The sequence below is a fragment of the Panthera tigris genome, chromosome D1 (genome assembly GCF_018350195.1).
Source record: "Panthera tigris isolate Pti1 chromosome D1, P.tigris_Pti1_mat1.1, whole genome shotgun sequence".
In the NCBI taxonomy this organism is placed as follows: domain Eukaryota; kingdom Metazoa; phylum Chordata; class Mammalia; order Carnivora; family Felidae; genus Panthera; species Panthera tigris.
The window spans coordinates 9,658,521-9,669,413 of NC_056669.1; positions in this window are offsets into that span (position 1 = coordinate 9,658,521).

Here is a 10,893-nt window from a genome sequence, read left to right on the forward strand (position 1 = left end):
TGTAATTGCCATTTGGAAGTTTTATATACCTGAAACATAGAAATCATTTGCTGGTCCTTCGTCAACTAAATAAGCGTGTCAGTAGGGTCCACTACCAAAACAGCCGTAAACACCAATTCCTCAATTAGCCAGTTTTTAATGTTTTCAAAGAAAAAAAACCCACTTTTTAAAACTTTAATATACTTAAGAAACAAATAAAACACCAGTATGCAACTTAAGCTAAAAAAAAAAAAAAAAAAAAGTCTGGATACGGGACAGTAAATTACACCCGAGCACCACTATTTTAAAAAGGTATTTACAGAAAGCAAAACATTTCAGGGTATAGTAGTTCTAAAATGTGACTCTCAGGTTGCATGCTTTAAGTAAAAGTTAAGGTTAATCAAACATACACTGTATTTGCCAGAAAAAGTGCTTTAGCCCCCACAACAACAACAACAAAAATAAAAGTGGGCCAGAGTTAGAAAACACTCTCGCCCACACCTGTTTTGTTAGTTTTAGGCTGAAGTTTATATAAGCCTGGGTCAAAAGCCTGACAGGTGTTTAACCTTACACAGGTGCTTTCTTTTAGGTTAATTAGATAGCTTCTTCCAGGTCCTCCTCAGATTGCTCCCTGGTATATGTAGAATGAGTTCTTTAAAATGGTCAAAGATTTCCACCTGGAGTTGTCTCTTCTGTTCTGCTATTAAAATCTTATCTCTTATGACACAGATTGAGAATCAAGCTTTCCCCTTCCATATCCTAACATCCTACATCCCAATACTTTTGTCTCTAATTGTAACTGTCAACATATTAAAGAATTTCGCCTTGGATCTTTTCTGAAATGTAAGACAACTTTCTCTGAACAATCACTTTGTTGACTATGCTCATTTTTTTACTAAAATGTTTATTTGTCAAATAAGTGGAAGAGATCTTGGAGTTTATCCAGTCTCCCTGGTTCTCCAAGTGTACTTCACTGACCACCTCATTTGGAGCCACTGGGTTGCTTGTTAAAAATGCAGATTTGTGGACCTTTCCCCAGATCTACTGAATTGATACTTCTGTAGGTGAGGTCTGAGAATCTGTAATTCACAAACTCTTTCAGGTGATTCTTATACCCGCTAAAATTTAAGGACCGCCGCACCTGACATACAGGTCATTCAGGCTCTTCATCAATGACAAAGAATTCGTTCTCTTACAAGGAAGCCCTTTTCATTTCTAGAAACCTGCAAATACCAGGCAGTACCTCCTCCCTTCTAAGGGAAGCCTTAGCTCTTCCCTCTGGAACCACTGACTGTATCTAACTTTCCATCACATGCAGACGCTTCAAACCTTAGCTATTCCATCCCTCCTGAGTCTTCTCTCTTGCACAGCCAACCTCAACTTTTTAACAGTTCTTCCCATAGACACGTTACTCAGACACTTCATGCTCGGCCCTCCCCTGTGGATGAATGAATTTCAGGCATGTCAGTAATGCTCGTTTAGAGTGTGGAGCCTGGAATGACACACAACGGCCCAGGTAAGCTCTGCCATCACAGATTATAGTGGGACTGTCTCCACCCTTACTACAAATACTGTATTTCTAGAACACAGCCTCGGGTGGCATTCACCTTGTTGGCAGCGTTATCCCACCACTGCCTCACGCTGAACTTGCAAGTAGTCTTTTTCACTAGTGCTGTTGGTTTTTTTGTTTGTTTGTTTGTTTGTTTGTTTACATCTTTCCCTTTCTGCATAGCATAATGTTTAAGAATATGGGCTTTGGAGTTGGACCTGGGTGTGAGTTGCAACTTACGACTCACAGTCTGGGTAACCTGGAGGAGCTTGCTTACCTCCTGAACAGTTTCTGATCTACGAAATGGGAGGGATAAGAGTGACCCCCCGCCCCAGGGTTGTTAACAAGATTACAATCAATAACACGTCAAAGCACCCAGTCCAGAGCCTGCCTAGCACTTGTTACAGGAAGGCAGAGCAGTTAAGAAACTAGGGGGACCTGGGTGGCTCAGTGAGTTACGTGTCTGACTTGGGCTCAGGTAATGGTCTCTGGTTCATGGGTTAGAGCCCTGCAGGGGACTCTCTGCCGTGAGCACAGAGCTGGCTTCAGATCCTCTGTCCCCTCTCTCTCTCTCTCCCCCTCTCTCCCTCCCTCCCTCAAAAATAAACATTAAAAAAAAAAAAAGAAAGAAAGAAAGAAATCAGCTGTAAAATCAAGCTTTGGGATTGAATCCCAGCCCATCTTTAACCAGAAGTTTAGGGAAGTTTCTCAATCTTTCTCCTCTTCAAAATCTCATCTGTGAAAAAGGGGGTAAAAAGTGGACCTAAGGCTTTGGAATCAGGCTTCCAGATCTAGAACACTTTGTAGCGTTGTTATGAGAATTAAGTATAAGATGCCTCAAAGAGCACCAAGTTCTCAGTAAATGGTCTGTAAACGATAGATATTACTACTATTGCCTTATGAGTTCTTGTCAAGATTAAATTATAAAATTATATGAAGTATCCAGCAGAACGCCAGGCTTATAGTAAGTGCTCAAAAAGTGGTAGCCTTTCTTATTAATAAATAATAACTTTATATTTATTAGAAGCCTTTCCTGGGGCACCTGGGTGGCTCAGTTAAGCGTCCGACTCCAGCTCAGGTCATGATCTCACAATTCATGAGTTCAAGCCCCGACTCGGGCTCTATGCTGACAACTGAGAGTCTGCAGCCTGCTTTGGATTCTGTGTTTCCCTCTCTCTCTGTCCCTCCCCTACTCGTGCTCTTATCTCTGTTTCTCAAAAGTAAATGAACAATAAAAAAAATTTTTTTAAGTCTTTCCTGATGCTTTACGGATTAAATGACAACTGCATATTGCAGTTTTACCTATCATATTTCATTGTGTTAAATCTAGAACATCACTATAAGGAATCGAGATTATTTGTGACCCTAATTTTGTCATTCAGTGAATTCTCTCATCATTTTGACTACCTGCTATTTGTCAATTTGACAAGAATGTGTCTTGCTACTAACAAGTTGAATGGAATAAAGATCAAGCAAAGTGCTTTGACAAAATCCAAGGGACTCTAGAACACATTGGAATATATTCTAGAGAGAGCTGGATGGATACACATTTTTTATAGTATTTTTTTAATGTTTATTTATTTTGGAAAGAGAGACAGAGACAGAGTGTGAGAGGGGGAGGTGCAGAGAGAGAGGGAGACACAGAATCCAAAGCAGGCTCCAGGCTCTGAGCTGTCAGCACAGAGCCCGACACGGGGCTCAAACCCACGGACCACGAGATCATGACCTGAGCCAAAGTCGGAGGCCCAACTGACTGAGCCACCCAGGCGCCCCAGGATATACATTTTTAAATGTCATTCTGTAGCCTGTTTACGGTAATATTAGTATTACTTTTTTGAAATTTTACATAGAAAAAGAATAGAATAGAGACATATAAACATTTACTATTGTTATGAACTAAGATTTTTAACGTAAGGAAAAAGGATAAAAGTGTAAAATCAAGGGAATTAAGAAAAATCCTATGTTACATTTGAAATGGTAATATTAATATAAACTTGAGGGCTTTTCCCCCCCCAAAATTTGTATGTTAATTCTGTCCTACTGAAAGGCCTAGAGTCAACAAACAATCCCATGGCTCATTTTGTGGTCTCTAAATACCATTTCTCACTTAAAAAAACAAACGAACAAACCCTTAGCACACCAGCTGATTCCAGTTCGAGTTCAGGAAATCTATGAGATGAGCCTAGAAAGTATTTTACCAGAAAGTAAGAAAGCTACACAAAACTAGTGGGTCATGTCAACAGATACAAGGGCCTACATGAAGGGCTCCCAGTGGCCAAAGAGAAGTCATTCTGGACACCGTAACAGATACCGAGGCCCTTCAACCAGTTCCCCTCTTCAGCGTCAACACCATCCTCTCCCAACTGCTGGAACTATCAGATGCTCAAGGCTCATAGCTGTGTCTCTCACTGGAATTTACTCTTGGAAACTACCTCACAGAAAAGATATCCTCCCCTCCTCTGCAAGGGGCCACCTGCAGCCATTGACGGACTAATGTGGGGATACGAAAACCTGGCCCCCTTGCAATTCTGAAGAGCCGTCCCATCTCTAGAGCTCCCCATAAAATAGGCTGAGTCCTCAGCTGCAAGTGTATCACTGGTCCGCCTCTCCCTCTCTCCGTCCTATGTTTCCAACTCCCCTGCGGGTGTATCTCTCAAGAGAACTCCCTAAGAAACCTTCTGCATGTAGTCCCCCCATCTCAGAGTCTGTTTCTAATAGAGGAAGCCAATCTGAGACAGATGTTTTAAGGAAATAGACTCTACAGTAGAATTTTGGAAATGAATTACTCCCCTGTTGGCTGGGGTAAAAACTTCATTGTTAGTGGTAGTGGGCACGCTGGAGAGGTATAACTTAAAACGTTCACCAGTGACGAACTGAGATGAAATATCGATACTATTATTGGAAACACAGATAGCATTGCACTGGCTAGGGTAATATCTTTGATGCTTAGGAGGCATGAGAAATGATAATATAAGGACAATGGAAATGGTCCCTGAGCACCTGCAAGTAATGATGTGATTCAGTAAGGCTAGTTCAACTAGCATTTAATTATCTACTCTATGCCCAGAACATGTAAAAATAAAATTAAGTTGCAACCAGGACCTTAATGATCTTTCTTTTTCATAGCATCTTATTGATTTCGGCTTCCCATGGCATATTTCTTATTCCCCTTACTCAGTTGCAGGGTTGGCAAACTGTTGCACTTTGGAATCACCTGAATATCTTTTAAAAATACTGATGCCCTACTCCTCCCCCCAGAGATTCTGATTTAAGGGGGATAGAGAACAACCAGGACATCAGGACTTTTAAAAGCTTCCGCAAATGATTCTTATATGCAGCACAGGTAGAAGCGCATTAAGAGAGAGAGCTCCTAGCTATTAAGATTTCCCATTTATTTTATACTCTTGATTGCTTCACAATGCCTTAAGGTTAACACAGATTATTATCACAGTTTTGCATCATTTCTTCTCATCTTTTCTAGGCTTTGCTGGGATTTGCAAAGGTTAATTTTTTTTTAATTTATGTTAGAAGTAAAAAAAATTGAAAACGAGGACAACTAATATTGCTGAAATAAAATTTACGTTAAAACTAAAGGCACAATATGCATTAAGATATCCTCCATTTTTTCCTTTTCAAATGGTTTAGTGTTTGCATTTATAATACTAAAATGGTGCCAGGTGTTTAATCTTTCTTTGATTATTTCACCTTCCCGGATGCCACACTGCTGTACTGCATTTTGAGCTGGTGAAACACATTAGCTGATGAGGCTTTGAACCCTCCCTAGCATTATTTTCTGAAACAGGCCCAGGCAGGCCTTAATGTTATGAATAGAACAGCAGAATAACAATGTACTTAGAGTTCAGAAAAAACAAATAGAAACTAAACATCATGCAACACTTCCTTCAGTTACTTGTTTATGATGATTTTAAACACCTTATTTAAATCGCCTCCTATACATAATGACATCTATATCTTCTGTTATAATTCATATTCAATCCATGACTATTTACTGACCATCTACTACATATTAGATGCTGCTAAGTGCCATGGGGGTAAAAAAAAAATTCAACGGGGGCGTCTGAGTGACTCAGTCGGTTGAGCATCTGACTTGGGCTCAGGTCATGATGTCACAGTTGGTGGGTTCGAGCCCCGCGTCAGGCTCCGTGCTGACAGCTCAGAGCCTGGAGCCTGCTTCGGATTCAGTGTCTCCCACTCTCTGCCCCTCCCCCACTCACACTCTGTCTCTCAAAAATGAATAAATGTTAAAACAAATTTTTTTAATTCAATTTTCTTTTCAAGAGGCTTATAATCTGGAGAAGGAAATCAGATATGTACACAAGTGACTATTTGGATGCAACCTTTTGAGAAATGGGATAGTCAAAAAATCACTCCAAGTTTCCAGCATTAGTAACCAAGACAATAATGTTATCACTGCAATAACTGAGTTCAGCAGAAGAGCTGGGATCAGAGGAACAGTGCTCGGTTCAGATTGAGTACTCTGTTTTCCATGGCAATTAAACACCCAGGTAGTAATAATGCTCAATGGCAGGATATTAGAATTTTGCAGAAGGTTGAGACTGGGCCAGCCTAAACCAACCTCATATATTTTTTTAATGTTTATTTATTTTTGAGAGAGAGAGAGAAACAGCTTGAGTGGGCAAGGGGCGGAGAGAGAGGGAGACACAGAATCTAAAGAAGGCTCCAGGCTCTGAGTCGTCAGCACAATGTCTGACGCAGGGCTCGAACTCACAAACTGAGAGATGGTGCCCTGAGCCAAAGTCGGAGACTTAACTGACTGAGCCACCCAGCCACCCCTAAACCAACCTCATATTTAAGTAGAATAGAAAATGGATGTGGAGGGGCTCAAGTCATGATGTCATGGTTTGGGAGTTCAAGCCCCATGTCAGGTTTTGTGCTGACAGCACAGAGCCTGCTCGGGACTCTCAATCTCCTTCTCTCTCTCAAATTAAATAAACAGACCTAAAAAAAAATTTTTTTTAAGAAAATGGATGCAGAAATTTAAGGACAAAAAATAAAAATAAAACAGCTCTTGTACTGCTTTTATGCCATGTCTACAATTTCCATTATGAAGGGCTCCTAGGTGGCTCAGTCAGTTAACCGTGAGACTCTTGGTTTCAACTCAGGTCACGATCTAATGGTTTCCTGAGTTCAGGCACCGGTTGGGCTCTGGGTTGGCAGCACAGAGCCTGCTTAGGATTCTCTGTCTCCTCTCTCTGCCCCTCCCCACTCATGCTATCTCTGTCTCTCTCAAAATAAATAAAACCTTAAGCAAATTAAAAATAAATAAAAATAAAATAGAATTCCCATTATGAGGCATTTAGTCCCTTGACTAGACGTTGTCTTTCAGGATTTCCTTCTCAAAATGTCAAACGAGTTATCCTCGGTACAAGGAAAGAATCCTGTTCTGTCTGGAGATGTTTTGGAAATAGGGGAGGGAGCCTGAGGGGAAGCACCATGGAAACATGGAAACGGGGCAAACATGAGGTTTCTGACCATGAGGTTTCGAATGTAGATGAAGAACAGAAATAAGGGGAAGTATATCAAAGACCTATTTTACCTTCTGATTAAGACTGTAACAGAGAGTCAAATGGTAGAAAACAGGAAAATGACCAAAATGACCTTGCACAAGTTAGCAGTTTCCGGAACTGCATTTCCTCATTTTAGCATGAGGGAATTTCAGCTGGATCGCTAAGGTACCTTCAAGCCCAAGGTTCATCGATAACAGTAAACCTTGAAAATCTGATTCTGCATTTGTCTTCTTGATCTTAGCTAAACTTCGGTATAAGATGAAAATACTTATGCATTTAATAATTTAAAAATAGGCAAAATAATTTTACAATGTCATCTATGTTGAACATAACACTCACTACATTTTTTGATGTTGTAGCCAGTCTTATCATCAGACCGATGTGATTTCATTAGCTTCCCTTACTTAAGTTGCAGATGATGTCCATATGCAAATGCACATCATTGCTAATGAAGAAAAAAATACAGATGTTTTAGCAGAAATCCCACTTCTGACAGAAAGTGTATTTTTTTTTAATTTTTTTATTCTTTATTTTTGAGAGAGAAACAGAGAGACAGAGTACGAGCAGGGGAGGAACAGAGAGAGGGAGACACAGAATCTGAAGCGGCTCCAGGCTCTGAGCTGTCAGCATAGAGCCCGACGCGGGGCTCAAACCTACAGACCATGAGTTCATGACCTGAGCAGAAGTCTGACACTTAACCAAATGAGCCACCCAGGAGCCCCAGAAAGTGTATTTTTTAAATAACCTAAGTAAGTAGCACTGTTTTATAAAGTCGTTTTATAAAGCCTCCAGCAGATGCTGGAGGGTCAGTGAAAAATAAGACGTCATACCTGTCTTAGAGATCTCATTTATCCTGGGCACTTTATTGCACCTTTAGAATAACTAAATCTCTCCTTTCCAGAGTTGCAGCCCCAAATATCCACTTTTACCAAGGTCCTTTCATCGCCTAAACGTGCCTGGCCGTAAATGCATCCTGATTAGCCTCTGACTACTTTTGCCTCCCAGCGTCTTCATTTGTCATTGGAAACTGGAGGTTCATCTTGGTCTCTCTCCACTTTAGTCACCAGGTCCTGTGCACTTTCCTTCCCCAAGCCCCTCCCATTCATACCAGATTTTCTACATCACTGCATGCCAAGGCCATTAAAATAATTGCCTAAATGGACGTTGAGGCTCCTCAGTCTCTTCCTCTTCTAATCTATGCCACTTTATTAATCTCCATAGAACAACACATCATGTAAGTCATAGCCCCATCAGAAGAATGAGATTAAAACTCTCTGGCCTGACACCTAAAGTCCCCCACGATCTATTTCTTACTTACCCACCTCTCTGATCTTATTTCCCCAAGTGCGGACACACTCATTGCTCTCCCAACTGACCGTGTATGTTACGGTCTCCATGAATTCGATCATTATGTTTCCTTCATGAGGTGTTCCTGCTACCAGGAACATCCACCTCTGTCTTCTCCCCTTATCTGAGTCCGACTTTTTCTTCTAGACCCAGATTGATCCCTTATTTTCCATATAGCCTTCTCCATGTCCCCACCTTTGGTGATTTGCTTTTTCTTTTTTCCTAAATACTGGCAATAATGACACTTATGTAAATTGTGCAGCCACTATAAAAAACACTATGCTCAAACAAAATAAAATATCATATGATTCAGTAATTCCAATTCTGGGTATTTATCCGAAGAAAACAATTAACACTGATCTGAAGAGATAAGTGCACCCCTATGTTTATGGCAGCATTATTTACAACAGCCAAGATATGGAAGAACCCAAGTGTTTATTAATAGATGACTGAATAAAAAAGATGTGGTGCATCTATAGATATGCCATGAATATTACTCAGCCATATAAAAAAAGAATGAAATCTTGTCATTTGTGACAATGTGGATGGACCTAGAGGGCATTATACTAAGTGAAATAAGTCAGACCGAAATACAAATACCGTACGATTTCAGTTGTGTGTCAAGATAATTATCTATTATTAATTAAACATTAAAAAATTAAAAATTAATTTTAAAAGAACAATGAAGCTTACATTAGTATTAAGAAGTCTTGAAGCATCTATTAATCTAACCATCTTGGTACTTAAGTAATTATATACAATATAAACATATAAATAATATATGAATAGTATATTGTATATATTAATATTAATATAATTACTAAACCCTTTCTTAATTAGCTGTGTATACAACCTGTCTATCTCTCCAACTAAACCATAAATCGCTGGACTGTGTTCTTTCAAGATGGTTAATAAGAAAAATGTTTGTTTGTACTGTTAAAGCCTTAACAAAGAGCTCAAGCAATTTTAATTACGAAGTCTATTTTTTAGATTGTTTCTGATTTACTAAAAGATAAATTAATTGAACATTTTCATATTGAAAGCAACAGTATTGATTAATCAATAAATATAAATAAGAAGCTAATGAATCTGGGGCACTCTTACTAATGAGAGCACAAGGAAATGGAATCCCAAGTATGAAATTATAAAAACTCCTGACAGCTCATTTTAGCTGGAAAGAAAATCTCCTGTCATAATTAAACAGATTCATTAATTTTTAGCTCTTCAAAGGCACTAGGTTGACTTCAATCTAGTCTTGCATCAACATACACACTACTTCTTAATATAGTAGCGTGAATGGTAATAAGGTAGTCTGACATTTATTGGTCTATATAAAAATCAAAACATGGTGTTATATTTCCTAAGAGAAAATATGCATTTAGAAAGTGGGTTTAGGAGTGCCTGGGTGGGTCAGTCAGTTAAGCATCTGACTTCGGCTCCGGTCCTGATCTCGCGGTTGGTGAGTTCGAGCCCCACATCGGACTTGCTACTCTTAGCACAGAGCCTGCTTTGCATCTTCTGTCCCCCTCTCTCTATCTACCCCTCTCCTGCTCATACACTCTCTCTCTCTCTCTCTCTCTCTCAAAAATAAATAAACAATTAAAAAATAGGTTTAAAAATAAGCTGCTAAGCAGAGCCTAGGTGGCTCAGCTAGTTAAGCATCCAACTCTTGATTTGGGCTCAGGTCAAGAGCTCATGGTTTGTGGGTTAGAACCTCTGCTGTCAGCACAGAGCCCGCTTCAGATCCTGTCTCTCTCTCTGCTGTTCCCCTGCTTGCCCATAGTCTCTCTCTCTCTCTCTCAAACAAATGAACATTTGAAAAAAATGAAAAAATTAAAAAAAAATCTTTCTAAAATAAGCTGCTAAACTCCAATAAATTTCTAATCAGTCTGATTTTTCACTTCTTCCTCTCTAACGGCATCCTTCAAAAGCTATGGAACAGAGAATATGTTCAGATGGTGTCTGTGTGTGTGTTAAAAGAAGAAAGTAAGTTTGTCTCCACCTTTTGTAATTCCCAATCCCCATCACTCTAGTCTTTCATCTAGGAGTGGTAAATTTAACCAATGCAAATTCTCCAAAGCTAAAGCAGAAGGTGTATGTTTTCTATACTCTTCTGGGTTTCCTCCTGATCATTAACTCTCATTGCCTCCCCTTAGCACTCCTTCCCCATCATCCTAATCACCAAAAGCTCAGAAATTCAATAAAACAGTAAACACTCTCCCTGAAAGGTACCTTCCTGGTTTTGTCTAAAACAAATGCAATCTTCTGTTTGGTATTTTAAAACACCACAAGCATTCTTACTTAGATTAAATCATGGGTCTCCCTGGTCTCCAGGCATGCCTAGACATGAACCATAAAGGGAATGAGATCCTTGGAGTTTCTCTAGTAACTACAGGCCAAGTCAACAGCAACCCTAAGAACAAGCATTCTTTAAAAAAAAAAAAAAAAAAAAAAAGACACATTTTTTTC